The sequence below is a fragment of the Nomascus leucogenys genome, chromosome 14 (genome assembly GCF_006542625.1).
Source record: "Nomascus leucogenys isolate Asia chromosome 14, Asia_NLE_v1, whole genome shotgun sequence".
Lineage (NCBI taxonomy): Eukaryota > Metazoa > Chordata > Mammalia > Primates > Hylobatidae > Nomascus > Nomascus leucogenys.
The window spans coordinates 92,772,820-92,795,538 of NC_044394.1; the positions used below are offsets into that span (position 1 = coordinate 92,772,820).

Here is a 22,719-nt window from a genome sequence, read left to right on the forward strand (position 1 = left end):
CCTCGTGTCTCCTGGATTCTGCTGCTGTGAGTGAGGAATTCCGGGCTCTTCGATTCCTGCTCCTTGGTGTTCCTCCCTCTGACTGTGCCTGGGCTCTGAAGCATCCCGGCTGTGAACCTGGATGCGGGTCTCATTTCCTGCACGCAACACCAGGTGAGCCCTTCTAATCAGGTCACTCGTACTTTTTGGTTCTAGGAAATTTTTCTGTGTTATTCTTAGTTAATTTACTTCCTTCTATTTTTTTAAAAAATCTGATTTTGCTGTGTCGGACCAGCTGAAGCTGGGAGTGAAGTTTCTCAGAATGCCCTTCTCAGTACGAATCCAGCTGAGTCTGCAGACAAGGAGGAAGACGCCATTGCTCCCACATGTCAAGGGCCTGGTGAGTCTTCTCCGCGACCCCAACAATCAGCAGCAGCCCTCCACTTCCCAATAATCCATGGGCCAAAGAGGAAGTCTCAAGAGAAATCTAAAATGTATTGACCAAAACGAAAATGGAAGTACATTGAAAACCTGTACAATGCGGCTAATGTAGAGTATGTCAAGGGAAGTTTGTGGCTCTACATTAAAAGAGCAGAGAGGTCTGAGGACAAAAAACTCAGCTTCCACATTAAAAAACCACAAAGGAAGAACAAAATGACACCCCAAAGCAAGCAGAAAAAAGAAATAATAAAGGCAGAAATGAATGAAATTGAAAGCAGAAAAACAATAGAGAAAAGTCAAACCAAAAGCTGGCTCTTTGAAGAGATTAATAAAATTGATAATAAACCAAGACTGATAAAAAAGTGAGAGGACCCAAATAACTAATACCTAAAATGAAAGGGGACATTACTACAGACCTCACAGATACTAAACGCATCATAGAGAATACTATCAAGTAAGTCTCAACACACAAACTGGACAATTTAGAGGAAGTGGATCAATTCCTCAAAAATCACAAGCTGCCAAAGCTGTAAGTTTCATTATACCAAGATGGAACAGAGTCTGAACAGTCCTGTAACTTTAAGGTGTATGTTTCTGTAAGTTAGCAGTGGACAATTAGAAACCAAAATTAAACACACAGTAGCATGTATAATTGCCTAAAACAACAAACCCAGAAATACTTAAGTATAAATCTAACAAATGTACAGGACTTGTACAGTAAAAACTACAACATGCGAAGGAAGGAAATCGAGGAATATTTCAATAAATGGAGGAAGGGACAAATTGTGAACTGGAAAACTTTAAAGATGTCAATTCTATACAAATTGATTTATACGTTTAACTCACTTGCTATCAAAATCTCAGCTAGATTCTTTGTAAATATAGGCAAGCTGATTCTAAAATTTATACAGAGGCAAAAATACTACAATAGCCAAAAACAATGCTGAAAAACAAGAATAAAGTTAGAGGAACCACATTAAGCAGTTTTAAGACTTGGTCACCAAGACGCCGGTACTGGTGGAGGGACAGACACACAGGTCAATGGGCTAGAACAAAGTCCAGGAACAGACAGACCCACACTCTGTGGTCAGATGGTTTTTTGACAAAGGCCCAAAAGCAACCAGTGGAAGAAGGATTTTCAGCAAAATCAGTGTAGAAACATGTGGGCATTCATAAGCCAAAATGAACAAACAAACAAACAAACAAAACCCTTGACTTAAACCTCACACTAACTCAGCCTGCAAGGACATAGGTCCAAATGTAAAATGCAAACGGTAAAACTTTCGGAAGAAAATCCTTATGTCCCAGGGTTCGGTGAAGTAGTCTTGTCATTAAAAAAATCCATCAAAAATATCAATTAATTGGACTTCATCAAAATTAAAAACTTTTGTTCTGTGAAAGATTCTACGTGGATGAAAAGAGAAGCCACATGTAGAAACAGCCTGTTCTTCCTCTGCTGTCCCACCACAATGTGTGGGTCTATTCTCCAGACACCAAGCAAGTCCTCAATTCTGCAGTAGGTTCCAGTCAGGCATCCTCTAACTCAATCCCAACACCGTCTATCTGGAGACAGCCTCAGAGCCCCCAGGGTGAGGGCTCAGTCCCCGTGACCCCTTCTCCTCAACTTCCAATGCCAGCTGAAGTCCCAGGCTGTTTGACCCTCCAGCTATAAATCAGGGTTCCCACGACCTCTTCCTTGGATTCAGTTAATTTTCTAGAGGGACCCACAGAACTCAGGGAAACACTTACTTACACCTACTAGTTTATTAAAAAGAATGTTACTCAAGGATACAGATGAAGAGATGGCGGGGAAAGGTATGGGGGAAGTGGGGTAGACGGTCTAGGCCCTCTCGGGGCCTGGCCCAACACCCTCCAGGACCCTCCATGTGTTCAGCCACCTGGAAGTGCCTAAGGCTCGTCCCTTTGGGTTACTATAGGAGTTTAGGATGTAGGTGTGGTTGCTTAGATGGTGGACCATTGCTGATCACCCTAAGCCTCAGCCCCTTTCCCTCCCTGGAGGTTTGGGGGTGGGGCTCAAAGTTCCAACCCTCTGAGCACGTGGCTGGTTCCCCTGGCAACCAGCCCCCCTCATCCTGCCGTATCTAGGGGTGTTCCAAAAATGCCTCGTTAACATAAACTCAGGTGTGTTTGAAGGGACTTGTAAACAAAAGACTCTTCCAGCCGTATCTTTCAGAAGTTACTTCAGAAACCAAGGACAAAAGGCCCAATACTTTAAAAGATATTCTTATTGCTCTAGTTACGTAGGAAATAATTACAGGGGGTCAGAGTCAGGGATCCTGGACAAAACGCCAAATCCATGATCCTAGTTCCAGCCACAGATCAGGAGAAAATGAAGTTGGCCCTTTAGCAATACAGGGTTTAGGGTCACCAACTCCCCATGCAGCCGAAAATCCACGTAAAATCTTTGACTCCCCCAAAACTTAACCACTGAGAAAGAAAAGTGGCTCAGGGCAGTCGGCACCATGCGAGGTATTCACCAGCCCCAGCGGAGCTGCGAGGGTGAGACCTGCATCATGCCTCCCCCGCCGCACCCATGCGGGGCCGACTGTTTAAAGGCATTTGTCTTCCTTTCCTTCCCTGTCTTTTCCGGGCTGGCTGAAAAATCACAAAAAATGCTACACAAGTTACACAATGTGACCTTCACCCTTATCTTCATGTTCCTGGAATCTGTGATACAAAGAACCATCTATAGCCAGTCAATAGCTTATGTTATTTCAATGAACCCATGAGGGAACTGCCCCTTCTTTTTTTCTTTCAAACCCACTGTAACTGCTGCTAACTGGAGCATATGTTCAGAGCCACCTGAATCTACGTCCCCCAGGGTGCAGTCCTCAAACGTGGCCCAAATAAACCCTCCATGTGTACTAACTTTGCCTCAGCACCTTTCTTTAGGTTGACATGGCTGAGAGCCTACTGTTGACCGGATGCCTTACCAATAACATAAACAGATGATCAACACGTTTCTGTACGTTTTGTGTATTACATATCGTTTTCTTTCGATAAAGTAAGCTGGAGAAAAGAAAGTGTTACTAAGAAAAGCATAAGGAAGAGAAAACACATCGACTATTCATTAAATGGAAGTGGATCGTCACACAGGCCTCCATCCTTCTCACCTCCGAGGCGAAGCCTCCATCCTTCTCACCTCCGAGGCGAGCGGGCCTAGCGGGCGGAGGAAGGAGGGTTCTTGCTGTCCTGGGTGTCAGTTCATCAGCGAGTTTTTTCAAATTGTCATAAATCTCCAAAACGTTTTCCAATATATTTATTTTTAAAAATCGTGTGTAAGTGGACTCCCAGTTCACACTCGTGTTATTCAAGGATCAAATGTACTGGCCAGTTTTATATCCAACGGAGGTCTTATGTCCAGAAGAAAACGCTCAAATTCAACAACAGCAAAACCAGTAATGTAATTGGAAAATGAGCAAAACAGCCAGGCATGGTGGCGCATGCCTGTAGTCCCAGCGACTAAGGAGGCTGAGACAGGAGGACTGCTGAAGCCCAGGGGTTTGAGGGTGCAGTGTGCCACGATCAGGCCTGTGAATAGTCACTGTGCTCTGGCCCGACAACATAGTGAGACCCTGTCTCCAAAAAACAAGGAGGAAGAAAATGGGCAAAGGATTTGAATAGACTTTTGACAAAAGAGAATATATGGGTGGCAAATAAGCACGTGGAAAGATACCCAACATTATCAGTCAGTAGGGAAAGTCAAACTAAAGCAACAATGAGATACCACACAACCACTAGGATGGCTCAAGCTAAAAATACGGGTAACACCAAGTGCTGGGGAGGATGACGGAGCTGGAGGACTCATTCACTGCTGGTGGGAATGTGAAACGGTACAGCCACTCGGGCAAACAATTTGGCTATTTCTTATGAAACGTAAAAGTGTAAAACATACACTTACCATGCAACCCGGCAATTCTACGCCCAAGTATTTATCCCACAGACATGAAAACTGACGTTCACACAAAAGCTACAGAAATGTTCACAGCAGCTTTATTAGTTACAGTTCAAATATGGAAACACCTCAGATGTCCTTCAACAGATGCGTCATTTAGAAACGGTGGTTCATCCACACAATAGAACACTACGTGGCAATAAAGGGGAATTAGTTACTGATGGGTGCCAGAACACAGATGGACCTCGGAGGCCGTGCTGAGTGAAGAAAGCGATGCCGTATGGTTCCATTTCTATAACTTTCTCAAGTGACACAATTACATGAAGAGAAGTAGATAAGTCACTGCCAGGAGTTAGATTAGTACCCCCAAATTCAGACCACAACACAGCTCTAACTCCCAAGGTCAAGGGGTCACTGTCTAATCCCCAAGGTGACAGTGTTAAGTGGTGGGGCCTTTCGGTGGTGATGAGGTCAGGAGGGCTCACCCCACGTGAATGGGATCAGAGCCCACGAAAGGCCCCACGGAGATCCTCATTCCTCCCACCATGTGAGGACACCGTGAGAACCAGGAATCGGGCCTCGCAGAGACCAAATCTGCTGGTGCCTTGATCTGGGACTCCAGCTTCCAAAACGGTGGAAACAGATGTTTCTAGTTTATAAGCCGCCCAGTTTATGGTACTTTTGTCCTAGCAGCCTGAACAGACTAGGGCAGGTCAGGAGAAAATGTGACTCTAAAGGCAGTTTCTCCAGGTGATGGGACCCTCGATGTCCTGATTGTCATGTTGATCTGGAAAATGGGGACGTCTCACAGAACTCCCTCCACCAAGAATAAGTGAACTGCATGGGGTCTGTGGCTGCCACATTGTACCCACGTGGTTTCTGGTGGGTCCTTGTTCTCTGGTTATATAAGATGTTAGGAGCTGGGGGGAGCAGATGGGGGATACACAGGAACTCTCTGTGCTGTTAATATTTCTGCAATTTATTGGCCAGGCGCGGTGGCTCACACCTGTAATCCCAGCACTTTGGGAGACCGAGGCAGATGGATCACCTGAGGCCAGGAGTTTGAGACCAGCCTGGCCAACACGCTGAAAATGGTCTCTACAAAAACACAAAAATTAGCCAGGCATGATGGCACGTGGCTGTAATCCCAGCTACTCGGGAGGCCGGGGCAGGAGAATTGCTTGAACCCAGAAGGCAGAGGTGGCAGTGAGCCGAGATCATGCCATTGCACTCCAGTCTGGGCGACAGAGCGAGACTCCATCTCAAAATATATATATGTTTTAGTTCTGCAATTTTTATGTGAGTCTAAAATTATTTCAAAATACGGCATTTTTTAATTGGGTAGACTTTGTCAAAACGACTCTACCATCCTGGGGGGAGGCGGTTTTTCATGCAGACTTTGCCAGAAGCCTGAGGTGGACTCAGCGTGACACATTCTCAGAGTCCATTTAAAACACTCAGGCACGCGTTAGAGACACACATTCCCAGCCCCACCCAGAACCACGAGATCAGAAACTACGAAGAGTGGGTCTCATTTTTCACACTTCTCCTTCCTGCTGACCTGTGGCAGGTGCCGTTCAGATGCTGGGGAAGGAAAGGAGCAGCTCAGCAATGATGCCAGGATGGGCACCGCCAGGAACAGTCGCACAGCAGATGCCCCGTGGGGGAAGCGGCTCCCGTTGTGCAGCCCCAGAGATGGCAGGGCGGGGGCACCAGGGGCGGAGGAGGGTGTGCGAGTGCTGAGGACTGAACTGTGTGCCTCAGATTAACGGGTTGAAGCCCTAAGTCCCAATGTGACTGTATTTGGAGACGGGCTTTTAAGGAGGTAGCTAAGGTTATGTGAGTCCCAAAGGTGGGGCCCTGGACTGCGGTCCTTATAAGAGGAAGAGACACCAGGAGTGAACACGCAGGGGAGAGGCCACATGAGCACATGGGGGAGAGGCCACGAGGACGCAGGGGGGAGAGGCCACATGAGGATGCGGGGGGGGGAGAGGCCACGTGAGCATGCAGGGAGAGGCCACATGAGGATGCGGGGGGGGGGAGAGGCCACGTGATTATGCAGGGAGAGGCCACGTGATTATGCAGGGAGAGGCCACGTGATTATGCAGGGAGAGGCCACGTGAGCGCACAGGGAGAGGGCGCCATCCGCAAGCCACAGAGAGGCCTGAGGAGGAACCCACCCTGCCAGCAGCCTGAGCTTGGACCTCCAGACCCCAGAACTTGAAGAACACAAATGTCTGTTGTTTCAGCCGCCCTGTCTGTCGTGTTCCTTTATGGGGGCCTGAGCTGGGACGGCGGGGAAGCAGGGACCCCCCAGGAGATGTGCAGGGCAGCAGGGGTCCACGTCACACCACTGTCTGCCTTCCCTTCTTGGTGAGAGCGGCCCACTCCGTGCAGCCAGAGCAGGGGCATGCATCTCAGCCCTGTCCACTTCCTTCAAGCTGCCAGGACCTCTGAGTCCCCTTCATGGGCCTGCTGGGACCCCCTCCCTCGAGTTCCCAGAAGGGCCCAAGGCAACCTGGGAAGCCGGGTGGGGGTTCTGCCCATGCCTCCCCTTTGGACCTCCCTGGAATCAGGAGATGCAGCCCCCTGGGGAAGGGGCAGAAGGTACGAAGAGGGCCTGTCTCAGACAGCAGCGTTCTCAGGGAGGTGCCACCCCGGGACACTGACATGACAACTTTCTACCTTTCGGTTTGTTTGGAATTACCGGAGTGTTAACGTTACGCAGCTCTGATTTAACGTTGTACGTGGTGACTATCCCATCAGGCATGTCAAGGGGACACATCAAAAGTCAAATCAAAATACGCCACTTCCCACATCACAAATGTGACTCAGACAATGAACATAAAACCTTGACTTGGTAGCTGAGTTACTGTATTAAAATAGTTGGAAGTGATTTCTGTTAATGTAACAGCTGAGAAATGGTTTAAATGAGATCTCTTCTTTGAGCTTCACACATTAATTCCCACTAACTTGCTAAAGGAAAATTCTATCTAAGAGGACCCCGCCTGATTTATTTGTTATGACTGGGTCTTCCTGTTACCCCTCGATTCGGAACATGAATTTCTGGTTGAAAGTGTGCCTGCTCCACTTCAATTACATCCTTGGCGTTTAGTAGCACCGTTTTCACGTGACTCCTTCTACCCGAGAATCAAAAGCAGCAGAAGTCTGTGCTCAGCAGGTCCTGTCGCCGCGGCGACCCCACGCCTCCCACTGCTCTGATACGCGGGACTGAATCTCCGAAGAGGAAAACCAAAATCAGTAGCCCAGGGCTGATCGGAGGCCAAACGCTTCCACAATGAATATGGAATTTTTACTTCCTAGTTAAGAGGAAGAGAGGCCTTACGAGGTGTTCCATTTCCCTGCCCCGTGAGACAGCTGGCATTCTTTAAGAAAAGCATTAAAAATCATCATGTATTCCAGGAAAGTGTGTGTCCCTGAAGAAGTGGCCCATCCCAGAATCTCTGAACTCTGGTGATGGGAGGACCCAGGAGGGCTCCTCGGGAGGGTCTGGGCCTGTTCTCTGTGCACTCCAAGTGCCAAGTGCCTGGCATCAAAGCCCACACGCTGTGCCTTCAGGAGCCCTGCTCAGAAACCTGACACTGGGCCAGGAGCTCAGGGCGAAGGACTGTGCACACCCTTTCAACGTGGGGGACCCTCTCAGCTTCCCAGCCAGGAAGCTGCACCAGACACTCACAAAGGTGACTTTGTGCCCGTGAACTCGGCTGCAGCCCACAGTTTGGGCTTGCTGCCGCTGGTGCAGACAGGAAATAGCTGCTCTGCGGCAGCCCGACCCCGTGGCCACAGAGCAGCCTCTGTTCCTCGGTAATCGTCAACATCTGGCGGGCACCTCCACGCCTCTCCACCCCCACCACACGCTGCTGGCTGGAGGCTCCCGTGCAATGCCAGGTGTGTTGGGAGAGGCCAGGTTAGACCCACAAGCTGTGCTGGAAGTAAGGAAATCACTTTAAAAGCAGGAAAACAAATTCGCTTCCCCACACTTTAACCACTCGTACCTGTAAAAGGCCATCGATGGAATATTCATCTTCTCCAAATGTAAAAAGTAAATCTAAACGGAAGAAGGTCTTTTTCTTCCCCCACTTTTCCGTGTGACGCAGGATGTTACAGAACAGAACTGGAAAGCTGGTGAAGCAGATCTGATGCGCAAAGCAAAGCTCATCAAGGAACCATGTTCGCTGTGAAATCACTTAATGGAATAGTTGATGCCATCATCATAAACAACATCAACTTTAGAAGCCAATAATCCTTACACCAAGGTTTCAGTTTTACTGCAGATCAAAATTACATTTTCAAAATTCAGAAAGCATTTCATTACATGGTGCGATCACAAGAAATTCGTAATGTTGGGGCGTATTACTCCCGCAACCACGGTATTAGAGGTGGACGTCCTGGCACCTCTCATGGGGTGGAGGGCACCTTTCTCCTCCTGGACTGAGGTGTGCAGCTGGCTGCCCCAGCTCCTCCCTGTCCCACTAACCTGACCATAACCCCCACAAGGCAGAGTGCCTTTCTCCTGCCCTGGGGCGGGGCTGACACAGTCCCGAACACCATAATCCAGGATGTTGAAATCCTGAAAGATCGAAATCCTAAAGTCTAAAGTCCCCCAAATCACAATCCTGTAAAATGTAGTTCTTGAAAAAATAATTTTAAAAATTCTTTACCCCATTTACCCTAATATAGGTATTATACTTTGCATGCCTTTATCAAAATAGCTCATGTACTCCATAATTATATACACCTACTGTGCGTCCATAAAAATTTAAAAAATTCTTTATCTCAAATGTTAGGGAGAAAAAGGAAAAAATAAATAATGATTTGAAAGACATTTGCTTACAATTTTAAAAAGAAGACTTATTTGAGAAATGTATAGAAACATGACAGAATGCTTCATAGGCCACTTTACACAATAAAACAGACAATAATAACACACACATTTTTGCAAGCATAAACACTCAAGTATACTAATGACAGTCACATGGGTATAACAGTTAATGAGCAGATGAACCATATTCATAAACAAATAGCTCCTGTCATCTGAAATATTGTGTTGGACAACCTAAGTCTTTGGACAAGAGCCATCAAAAACCATGATGGTTGTATATGTGTGGTCTTATTTCTGAGACCTCTATTCTGTTCTGTTGGCCTATGTGTCTGTTTTGGTACCAGTACCATGCTGTTTTGGTTACTGTAGCCTTGTAGTATAGTTTGAAGTCAGGGAGTGTGATGTCTCCAGCTTTGTTCTTTTTTGCTTAGGACTGTCTTGGCTATACAGGCTCTTTTTCAGTTCTACATGAATTTTAAAGTAGTTTTTTCTAATTCTGTGAGGAATGTCACTGGTAATTTAATGGGAACAGCATTGAATCTATAAGTTACTTTGGGTAGTACAGCCATTTTCACGATATTGAGTCTTCCTATCCATGAGCATGGAATATTTTTCCATTTGTTTGTGTCCTCTCATTTCCTTGAGCAGTGGTTTGTAGTTCTCCTTGAAGAGGTCCTTCACCTCCCTTGTTAGCTGTATTCCTAGGTATTTTATTCTCTTTGCAGCAATTGTGAATGGAAGTTCATTCATGATTTGGCTCTCTGCTTGTCTACTGTTGGTGTATAGGAATGCTTGTGATTTTTGCACATTGATTTTGTATCCTGAGACTTTGCTGAAGTTGCTTATCAGCCTAAGGAGCTTTTGGGCTAAGATGATGAAGTTTTCTAAATATAGGATCATGTTGTCTGCAAACTGAGCTTCGACAAACCTGACAAAAACAAGTAATGGGGAAAGGATTCCCTGTTTAATAAATGGTGCAGGGAAAACTGGCTAGCCATATGCAGAAAACTGAAACTGAGGCCCTTCATTATACCTTATACAAAAATTAACTCAAGATGGATTAAAGACTTAAATGTAAAACACAAAACTACAAAAACCCTACAAGAAAATCTAGGCAATACCATTCGGGACATAGGCACGGGAAAAGATTACATGACAAAAACATCAAAAGCAATTACAACAAAAGCAAAAATTGACAAATGGGACCTAATTAAACTAAAGAGCTTCTGCTCAGCAAAAGAAACTACCACCAGAGTGAACAGACAAGCTACGGAATGGGGAAAAATTTTTGCAATCTGTCCAACTGACAAAGGTCTAATATCTGGTATCTACAAGAAACTTAACTTTACAAGAAAAAACAAACAACCCATCGAAAAGTGGGCAAAGGACATGAACAGACACTTCTCAAAAGAAGACAAGAAAAAACAAACAACCCATCAAAAAGTGGGCAAAGGACATGAACAGACACTTCTCAAAAGAAGACATTTAGGCAGCAACAAACATATGAAAAAAAGCTCAACATCACTATCATCAGAGAAATGAAAATCAAAACCACAATGAGATACCATCTCAAGCCAGTCAGAATGGCGATTTTTTAAAAATCAAGAAACAACAGATGCTGACGAGGCTGTGGAGAAGTAGGGATGCTTTTACACTGTTGGTGGGAATGTAAATTAGTCCAACCATTGTGTAAGACAGTGTGGTGATTCCTCGAGGATCTACAACCAGAAATGCCATTTGACCCAGCAATCCTACTACTGGTATATACCCAAAGGAATACAAATCATTCTATTATAAAGGTACATGCATGCATATGTTCATTGCAGCAGCATTCACAATAGCAAAGACATGTAATCAACCCAAATGCCCATCAATGATAGACTGGATAAAGAAAATGTGGTATATATATATATACACACACACACACATTCACACATACATACATACATACATACCATGGAATACTATGTAGTCATAAAAATGGATGAGATCATGCACCTTGCAGGGACATGGAAGGAAATGGAAGGCATTATCCTCAGAAAACCAAAACAGAAACAGAAACCCAAACACTGCATGTTCTCACTCATAAGTGGGAGCTGAACAATGAGAACACATGGACACGGGGGGAACAACACACACTGGGGCCTGTTGTGGAGGTGGGGGAAAGGAGGGCGTCAGGAAAAATAGCTAATGCATGCAGGGCTTAATACCTAGGTGATGGGTTGATGGGTGCAGCAAACCACCACGGCACAGATGTGCCTATGTAACAAATGTACCCCCCATCCTGCACATGTATCCTGGAACTAAAAAAAAAACGATGGTTACCACCACATACACATTCACCCCAAAAGCCAAGATCTCAAGAAATTTCATCTTTCATAAATGCAGACGTACAAAAAGGACATCTCTTCATTTACTGAGGAAGTTTCAACATTTTTACAGACACACACAATGCTTACAAAGTCAACATTGTTGACAGTGCACCTTTGTGAAGTCGAATTTGCAAAAAGATGCATAAATGAATTAGAGCTCTGTAAAAGAAATGATGCAAAGGTGAAACACAAGCATAGTGATTGTAAAACATAATGCTGACAATTTAAAATAGTGAGAAAAAACAAACAAAAATAGAAAAAATTACAAACAATAAAAAACTAAACGGAAAATCTGATTTATGAAAAAAGTATACCACAGGCGTATATTACGGGCGATTGCACAGAAACAGTCCCTAAGAGCTGGCTGACCTTCACAGTCATTAAGTGTATTTTGAAGGTTTGCATCACAATAGATAACTGCTTTTTTTCTTTTAAGACATGGCTTCCTTGGAGAATGAGCTCACATTCATCTTCTCTGCGGCACTGCTCTTTTTTTTTTTTTTTTGAGACGGAGTCTTGCTCTGTCGCCCAGGCTGGAGTGCAGTGGCGCAATCTCGGCTCACTGCAAGCTCCGCCTCCTGGGTTCACGCCATTCTCCTGCCTCAGCCTCTCCGAGTAGCTGGGACTACAGGCGCCTGCCACCACGCCCGGCTAATTTTTTTGTATTTTTAGTAGAGACGGGGTTTCACCGTGGTCTCGATCTCCTGACCTCGTGATCCGCCCGCCTCGGCCTCCCAAAGTGCTGGGATTACAAGCGTGAGCCACCGCGCCCGGCCGGCACTGCTCTTTTTGAAATTCCTCTGTGATTTGACGCACACCAGGATAAGCATTCTCCTTACATTTTCCCATTTTCCATGCTGTGCTTCTGTGTTGTTTGGGGTACGTGGATATGCATTCTGCATGCCCTCTTGTACAGACCACAGGTTTAATACAAACAATACTGGTGACGGAACAGAATACTGTTGTGTAAGTGTCTTCTTATCCTACTATACACACAATTATTTTGAAGCAGTCAGCAACTTTGCTGGTTTCTTTGGGCAAATGTGGCCATGATTCCCTAAAAGCTCCCAGTGTGTGATCAGCTGGGAGGAACACCAACGCAGGTAAGAGACTCAACTCATTTTTAAACGGAAGTTTCTGTCACTGTCATATCATGTGGCCAAGCCACTCATCTGAATTTTCCACCAAATGCATTGGACTGAATGGAAAAAACAAACTTTATTGGTAACAACTTGAAATTCACTTATAGAAGACTTGATGGCACCTAATTCCAAATCCATCATTATAGTTTGAGGATTCAATTAGATGTTAGGAATTTTAGACTCAGGGATTTTGATCTTTAGGGATTTCAAATTTCAGAATTACAGCATTTGAGATTCTGTCTTCCAGGACTGTGACAGGCACTAGTTGAAGCCCTAACCCCCTACTTGAGGTATTGTGGAAATGCGGCCTCTGCGAGATGATTAGATTTCATGTAAGGATGGGGCTCTACTGAGATCAGTGTCTTTATAATAAGAGACACCAGAGAGCCTGCTGTCTCTCCCTCTGTCTCTGCTATATCAGGGTCCAGAGAAAAGGTGGGCGCCTGCAAGCCAGGAAGAGCCACATCAGAAAGCAAGCCCTGCCAGGTCTTGATCTAAGACTTTCCAGCCTCCAGAATTGTGAGAAAGTAAGTTTCTGTTGTTTAAGCCACCTAGCCTCTGGCATTTTGTTATGGCAGCCGGAGCTGATTAAGATAATAACCCAGATAGACGAAAATTAACTAAAAAATGGACTGTAGATCTGTATGTAAAACCCAAAACTATACACTTTTTAGAAGAAAACAGGAGGAAAACTTTTGTGGACTGGGTTAGCCAAGATTTCTTAGATACAACATCAAAATCACATCCATGGGCGGGGAGTGGGGAGCAAGGTGGCTGATATGGTTTGGCTGTGTCCCCACCCAAATCTCATCTTGAATTGTATGCCCATAATTCCCACGTGTTGTGGGGAGGACCCAGTGGGAGATAATTGAATCATGGGGGCAGTTTCCCCCATACTGTTCTCGTGGCAGTGAATAAGTCTCACATGATCTGATGGTTTTATATGGGGTTTCCGATTTTGCTTCTCTCTCATTCTCTCTTTGCCTGTCGCCATCCACGTAAGCTTGGTCCTCCTTGCCTTCTGCCATGATTGTGAGGCCTCCCCAGCCAAGTGGAATGCAGATGCAGCTTAGATCACAACACTCAAGTCCTATTGATTACCTGGAAAGCCTTCCCAAGGACAGGTATGAACAAACACAGACTGCAAAGACTATATGACAAATACCTCTCTCTTCAATGCACAGACACAGATGAACATCCATAAGCGTCAAGACCATCCTGGAAAACATGACCTTACCAAATGAACTAAATGAGGCACCAGGGACCAATCCTGGAGAAACGGAGATATGTGACCTTTCAGTCAGAGAATTCAAAATAGTTGTTCTGAGGAAACTCAGAGAAATTCAAGATAACACAGAAGGTATTTGGAATTCTATTTAAAAAAATTAACAAAGAGATTAAAATAATTAAAAAGAAGCAGAAATTCTGGAGCTGAAAAATGCAGTTGACATACTAAAGGATGAATCAGAACTTTTTAAGAGCTTGAAGACAGGCTATTTGAAAATATACAGTCAGAGAAGACAAAAGAGAAAAGAATAAACAATAATGAAGCACGCCTACAATTATCTAGAAAATCACCTCAAAAGGGCAAATCTAAGAGTTATTGGCCCTAAAAAGGAGGTAGAGAGACAGGGGTAGAAAGTTTATTCAAAGGGATCATAACTTCCCAAACCTAGAGAAAGTTATCAGTATCCAAGAATAAAGAGGTTATAGAACACCAAGCAGATTTAACCCAAAGACGACTACCTCAAGGCATTTAATAATCAAACTGATACTGGAGAAATTAAAAGAAATTAGTGGCTAGTGTGAGCAACTATACACCAATAAATTGGGAAATCTAGGAGAAAAATCTAGAAATAAATCTAGGGGAAGAGATCTAGAAAATCTAGGAAAAAAAATCAAAATTCCTAGACACATACAGCCTACCAAGACTGAACCATGAAAAAATCCAAAACCTAAATAGATCAATAACAAGTAATAGGATCAAAGTCATAATAAAAAGTCTCCTAGCAAAGAAAAGCCTGGGACCCAATGGCTTCACTGCTGAAATCTACCAAACATTTAAAGAACTAATACCAATCCTACCCAAATTATTCCAAAAAATAGAAGAGGAAGGAATACTTCCAAACTCACTCTACAAGACAAATTTTACCCTGATACCAAAACCAGACAAAGACACATAAAAAAATGAAAACTATAGGCCAATATCACTGAAACCACTGAAATCCTCAACAAAGTACTAGCAAAAATCCTCAACAAAATACTAGCAAACCGAATTCAACACATTAAAAAGATCATTCATCATGACCAAGTGGGATTTATTCCAGGGATGCAAGGATAGTTCAACATACACAAATCAATTAATGTGATACATCATGTCAACAGAATGGACACAAAAAACATATGATCATTTCAACTGATGCTGAAAAAGCATTTGATAACATTCAACATCTCTTCATGATTAAAAATCCTAAAAAACTAGGTATAGAAGGAACATCCCTCAACATAATAAAAGCCATATACAAAAGATCCAAAATTAGCATCATATTGAATGGAGAAAAACTGAAAGCCTTTCCTCTGAGATTGGGAACATGACAAGCGTGCCTACTGTCACCACTGTTATTCAACATTGTACTGAAAGTCCTAGCTAAAGCAATCAGGCAAGAGAAATAAAGGGCATCCAAACTGGAAAGGAAGAAGTCAAATTCTCCATGTTTGCAGATGATATAATATTACATTTTAAAAAAACCTAAAGACTCCCCCAAACAACTATTAGACCTGATAAACTCAGCAAAGTTTCAGGACACAAAATCAACATAAAAAATCGGTAGCATTTCTTTTTTTTTTTTTTTTTTTTTGAGATGGAGTCTCACCCTGTCACCCAGGCTGGAGTGCAGTGGCGCGATCTTGGCTCACTGCAACCTCCGCTTCCCGGGTTCAAGCAATTCTGCTGCCTCAGCCTCCCAAGTAGCTGGGATTACAGGCATGTGCCACCACGCCCAGCTAGTTTTGTATATTTTAAGTAGAGATGGGGTTTCGCTATGTTAACCAGGATGGGTCTTGATCTCCTGACCTCATGATCCACCCACCTCGGCCTCCCAAAGTGCTGGGATTATAGGCGTGAGCCACTACGTCCAGCCATCAGTAGCATTTCTATATGCCAACAGTGAACAATCTGAAAAAGAAATCAAGAAAGTAATCTCATTTACAATAGCTACAAATAAAATAAAATATCTAGGAATTAACTAAAATAAAGGAGTGAAAGATCTCTAAAATGAAAACTACAAAACACTGATGCAAGAAATTAAAGAAGAGTAATCTCATTTACAACAGCGATAACTAAAATAAAATACCTAGGAATTAACTCAACCAAAGGAGTGAAAGATCTCTACGATGAAAACTATAAAATACTGATGCAAGAAATTAAAGAAGTTGCCAAAAAAATGGAAAGATATTCCATGTTTACAGATTGGAAGAATGACTATTGTTAAAATATCTATACTACCCAAAGCAATCTATAGATTTAATGCAATCTTTATCAAAATACCAATGGCATTCTTCACAAAAACAGAAAACACAGGCCGGGTGCAGTGGCTCATGCCTGTAATCCCAGAACTTTGGGAGGCCGAGGCAGGTGGATCATGAGGTCAGGAGTTCGAGACCAGCCCTGGCCAATATGGTGAAACCCTGTCTCCATTAAAAATACAAAATTAGCTGGGTGTGGTGGTGCGCACCTGTAGTCCCAGCTGCTCGGCAAGCTGAGGCAGGAGAATCGCTCGAACCCGGGAGGCAGAGGTTTCAGTGAGCCAAGATCGCACGACTGCACTCCAGCCTGGGTGACAGAGCGAGACTCCGCCTCAAAAAAAAAAAAAATAGAAAATACAATCCTAAAATTTATATGAAACCACAAAAGACCCAGAATAGCCCCAGCTATCCTAAGCAAGAGGAACAAAATTGGAGGAATCGCATTACCTGACTTAGACTACAGAGCTATAGCAATCAAAACAGCATGGTACTTGCATAAAAACAGACACGTAGATCAGTGGAAAAGAACAGAACCACAGTAATCAAATACATCTACAGTGAACTCATTTTTGACAAATATGCCAAGAACTTACATTGGGGAAGAGATGGTCTGTTCAATAAATGGTGCTGGGAAAACTGGATATCCATATGCAAAAGAATGAAACTAGACCCCTCTTTCACCACATACAAAAATCAAATCAAACTGGATTAAAGATTTACATTTAAGACTTCAAACTATGAAACTACTGAAAGAAAACATTGGGGAAATTCTCCAGGACATTGGACTAGGCAACGATTTCTTGAGTAAGACCCCACAAGCACAGGCAACCAAAGCAAAAATGGGCAGACGGGATCACATCAAGTTAAAAAGCTTCTGTACAGCAAAGGAAACTATCAACAAAGTGAAGAGACAACCCACAGAATGGGAGAAAATATCTGTAAACTACCCATCTGACAAGGGATTAATAACCAGAATATATACGGAGCTCAAACAACTCTAGGAAAAATAGAGTAATCCGATTAAATGTGGGCAAAAGATCTGAACAGACACTTCTCAAAAGAAGACAAACAGCAAACAGGCATATGAAAAGGTACTCAACATTGCTGATCATCAGAGAAATGCAAATAAAACATACAATGAGATATTTTCTCACTGCAGTTAAAATGGCTTTTGTCCAAACATCAGGCAATAACAAATGCTGGTGAAGATGTGAAGAAAAGGGAACCTGGTACAATGTTGGTGGGAATGTAAATTAGTACAACCACTATGGAGAACAGTTTGGAGGTTCCTCAAAAAACTAAAAATAGAGCTACTATATGATCCAGCAATCCCTCTCCTGGGTATATGCTCAGAAGAAAGGAAATCAGTATATCAAAGAGATGCCTGCGGTCATGTATTCACTGCAGCACTATTCGCAATAGCCAAGATCTGGACACAACCTAAATGTCCATCATCATATGAATGAATAAAGAAATGTGGTGCATACACACAGTGAAGTGTAGGAATGAGATCCTGGCATTTGCGACAACACAGACGGCACTGGGGGGTCATTATGTTAAGTGAAATAAGCCAGGCACAGAAAGATAAACTTCACATGTTCTCGCTTATTTGTGGGAGCTAAACATTCAAACAATTGACCTCATGGAGATAAAGAATAAAAGGATGGTTACCAGAGGCTGGGAAGAGTAGTGGGTGGTGGGAGGAAGTAGGGAAGGTTAATGGTAAAAATATATATAAAAATATATTATATAGATATAAAATAATTTTATATATATAATTTAAATATGTAATAAAATTTAAATATATAACAATTTATTATATATAATATATATATAGTTTTGACTATAGTCAAAATTAGTTTAACTATACACTTAAAAATAACTGAAAGAATACAATTGTATTGTTTGTAACACAAAGGATAAATGCTTGAGGTGAAGTGATGGATACCCCATTTACCCTGATGTGATTATCATGCACTGCATGCCTATATACAAATAGCTCACATAACCCGTAAATATATGTACTTACTATGTACTCACAGTAATTTAAAAAAATTTTAAATCTAAAAAAGCACATCCATAAAAGGAAAACAGATAAATTGAATTTCATCAAAAATTACAGCTTTGTTTGTTTGTTTTGTTTTGTTTTGTTTTGAGACGGAGTTTCACTCTATCTCCCAGGCTGGAGTGCAGTGGCACAATCTCGGCTCACTGCAAGCTCCACCTCCTGGGTTTATGCCATTCTCCTGCCTCCGCCTCCTGAGTAGCTGGGACTACAGGCGCCCACCACCACGCCCGGCTAATTTTTTGTATTTTTAGTAGAGATGGGGTGTCACTGTGTCAGCCAGAATGGTCTCGATCGCCTGACCTCGTGATCCGCCTGCCTCGGCCTCCCAAAGTGCTGGGATTACAGGTGTGAGCCACCATGCCTGGCCCAAAAATGACAACTTCTACTCTTTGAAAGACATTGTTAAAAGAATGAAAAGACAAGCCACTGACTCAGAAAACATATTTACAAAGTCTGACAAAGGACTTGTGTCCAGAATATATAAACAACTCTTAAAATTCAACAATAAGAATGCAAACAATTCAACACAAAAATGGGCAAAGGATGTGAACAGACACTTTACCAAAGAAGACAGATAGATGGCAAATACATCTACGAAAAGATGTTTCACATTATTACCCATTTTGGAAATGCAAATTAAAACCACCACAAGATACCACTACATACCTACTAGATTAGCTAAAATAAAAAAAAGATCATATCAAGAGTTGGCAAAGGCATGGAGGAACTGAATTCTCATACACAGCTTAAGAATGTAAAACGGTGCAACCAATTTGGAAAACACTTTGGCAGTTTCTTTAAAAGTGAAACATATCCCTACCATATGAACCAGCCCTTCCACTTCTAAATATTTTCCCAAGAGAAAAGGCCGGATATATGTTCACTGTCATGCACACACAAAGACTTGTACACAAATGTGCAGCTTTACTTATCACAGCAAGGAACTGGAACAACTCAAGTGTCCATCTACAGCTAAGTGGGTAAACAAATTGTACATCCACACCACAGAACACAGCTGACCTCTGAACAACGCGGGGGTTAGGGGTGTTGACCCCCTGCACAGCTGAAAATCCATGTATAAGTTTTAACTCCCTGAAAACTTAACCACTAATACCTTCCTGTTGATGGGAAGCCGTACCGATAACATAAACAGCCGGTTAACACATATTTTGTATGTTACATGTACTATATGCTGTATTTTTACAATAAAGTAAGCTAGAGGAAAGAAAAGGTTATTAAGAAAATCACAAGGAAGAGAAGATACATTATAGGACTGTCCTGTATTTATCGATACCCTAAGTTCACGTCGTCTGTTTACAAGAAGAATCATCTGTCTGAAATGACCGCAGCTGCAGCCCTCAGTCTACAGTACATAGCAAGGAATTCAGCTTTTTCTTGTAATGTCACTACTTTTCTCTGCTTTTTGGGAGCACCTCCGGCATCACCAGTGGCACTGTGTATGGGTCCTAGGGTGTCAGCCAAGGTTTATAGGATTGCCTTAAACATGATTAAAACTGTGTGAGAACTGTGAGAGGTCACTGGTTTTTTTTTTGTTGGTTTTTGTTTTGTTTTGTTTGAGACGGAGTCGCACTCTGTCGCCCAGGCTAGAGTGCAGTGGCGTGATCTCGGCTCACTGGTACCTCTTTCTCCTGGGTTCAAGTGATTCTCCTGCCTCAGCCTCCCACATAGCTGGGATTACAGGCACCTGTCACTGTGCCTGGCTAATTTTTGTATTTTTAGTAGAGATGGGGTTTCACCATCTTGGCCAGGCTGGTCTCGAACTCCTGACCTCGTGATCCACCTGCCTTGGCCTCCCAAAGTGCTGGGATTCCAGGTGTGAGCCACCGCGCCTGGCCGAGAGATTACTTTTCACTGTGATTTGTGATTTACTGGAGGGACGAGCTGTGCTTGCCCAGATGATCAGCCTCGCCCAGCGTTTTAAGCACTCACAGCACCTGAGCTCGTGGCTGTGCCTGTGGGAGGGGTTTGTAAAATATCAGTCATGCAGTACACACCGCAGGGAGTTTTGTGCAGTTGTGATTCATTTCTGCATCCCTACATTTGTTTAATTTCTCTAAACTGTGAAAGACCCCATATATGGTCTATAAGTGTTTGTATGCACGTAAGTTTTGATAAATTTTAACTTTTTATAATAGATTTGTGTATAATTTTTGGTATTACATGATTTAAAAACACTATCATCACTATATATTTTATGTATTCATGACACATCTTTTCGTTAGTGTTTTCAGTATTCCTAGGCCATGCTGTTTGTCTGAAAGCTTTTTCAAATTGTTATACATCTCCAAAAACCTCTCCAATACACTTGCTGAGAAAAACCCACGTGTACGTGGGCTGTGCAGTTCCAACACGCTGTTCGAGGGTCACCACTGCTGCTGTGAGCGAGCCACGCATCTGGACCCACGGTAATTATGCTGAGCGAAGGCGGCCAGACCAGTGAAGCACAGAGCATGTGACTGCATTTACCTGACCCTCCACCAAATGTAAAACTGCTGTGCAGGCAGAAAGTGGGTCATGGCTGCACGGTGTGGGGAGGGCTCCGGGATGGACAGGAGGAAACTTGGGGTGTTGGATATACATGTTCACTGTGTTGACTGTGGTGGGTCATTGGGGTACAGATGCATGTCGAAACTGATCAAACTGTACATTTGAAATAGGGGCCATTTGCTATATGTCAGTTATACATCAACAAAGCTATATATCAACAAAGTTATACATTAACAAGACAAATGGACAAATCACTGTAAATCCCATAAAGCCTCTAGCTCTAAGTACTACTTTGCAGGAACTCCAGGGACAGAGGAATCTGTTAAATGAGACTAGGGAGACGCAATCAGCAGAAGCCGGACTGCTGAAAGCACCGATGGCAAATCATTCAACATCATCCACAACACAGTCAAGGAAAAGGATGACGGAGGAATCTGGATATTTAAAGGGATTTATCAACAACTGCAATGTATAGACCTTCTTTGGATCTCAATTCAAACCAGAAACTGTAAAGAAAAAAGGAAGAAGATGAGAAAGTGGACAAGGAGGAGAAAAACAGAACTTTATGAAACAGAAAGTCCTAGGACGGAACACTTTGGCATCCTTCAAGTCAACACAGGGTGTAGGACTCCATTTACATAAAATTCCAGAAAACATAAACCAGTCTATGGTCACGGAAAGCAGAGGGGCGGGCGGGGTGGGGGACGGGAGCCCCTCTAGCTGCTGCATGTGTGACCTGCACGTGGAGACATCTGAGAGGAACAAGGGGTGGGTTTGCAGTAACACTGTTTTTCCTTTGTAATTTTTTATATTGCTTGACTTTATAAAACAGTGAAGCATAACTTTGACAAATGCAATAAAGTTTTTCTTTTTCATTTTTTGAGACAGGGTCTGTTACCCAGGCTGGAGGGCAGTGGCACAATCATGGCTCACGGTGGCCTTGACCTCCTGGGCTCAGGCGATCCTCCCACCTCAGCCTCCCGAGTTACTGGGACTAAAGGTGTGAACCACCACACTCAGATAATTTTTCGTAGAGACAGGGTCTCACTCTATTGCCCAGACTGGTCTTAAATCCCTGGGCTCAAGTGATCCTCCTGCCTCAGCCTCTCAAAGTGCTGGGATTATAGGTGTGAGCCACTACACCTAGCCTTTTTTTTTTTTTTTTAAATTTCCCACACTACACTGGCATAAAGGTCTATTTTAAAATTGTTTTAAGTGAATACAGTATGTAACTGATAAAGGAACATTCATTTTCTTTAATTAAACAACATGAAAATAAAAAAAAAATCTTCCATGGGCATCAAAGCTGACACTCAGGAGAAAGCCTGCCCCCACGTGGCAGCTCAGCCGTGGCCTCCGGGGAACCTGCCCTCGTGAACAGCGCTCTGACCGCGGTCTGGAGCTGGGCTGAAACTCAGCATGTGTCCAGATTCCTGCAGTTCAGAACCAGCTTGGCAACGCCGAACCGCATTCCTGTTTGCACGAGGTGCACGTTACTTAGAAAAGTAGCCACAGTCTGCCTGAGTTCCTGTTTTAAGTATTTTCACAACTTCACTGAAAAGCCCATCAACTCATTCACAGTGTGCAGCCTAGTAACCAGGACACCCGCACTTGGCCGCTAGCTCGTACAGGGAAGGGCTGTCAGGACAAGACCACAAGATGGTCTCTGACTCCCCCAGGGCCAGCCAAGGGCTCCACAGAGGATGGCAGGGACAAGCCACCCATGTGGCAACGGCCACCACCCCTCTCTCAGACGGCTCATACCCGAGGCAGCACCGCGGGCGGCCCCATGTCCAGTCTCACACCAGCACAGTCCACTGCCGAGGACACCCTGTTGTCCACATCGCATGCAGCAGCCTGGCTCTTGGAACGTGCTGGGGGCACACAGGACACGGAGACTCTGAAACACTAGCTGTGGGATTTCT

General features: G+C 43.6%; 1 protein-coding gene across 7 annotated transcripts in view; it reads right to left on the reverse strand.

The window, feature by feature from the left end:
• B3GNTL1 (UDP-GlcNAc:betaGal beta-1,3-N-acetylglucosaminyltransferase like 1) overlaps positions 1-22,719 on the reverse strand; it is a 117,678-nt gene that overhangs the window by 66,324 nt on the left and 28,635 nt on the right. The window lies entirely within an intron of this gene.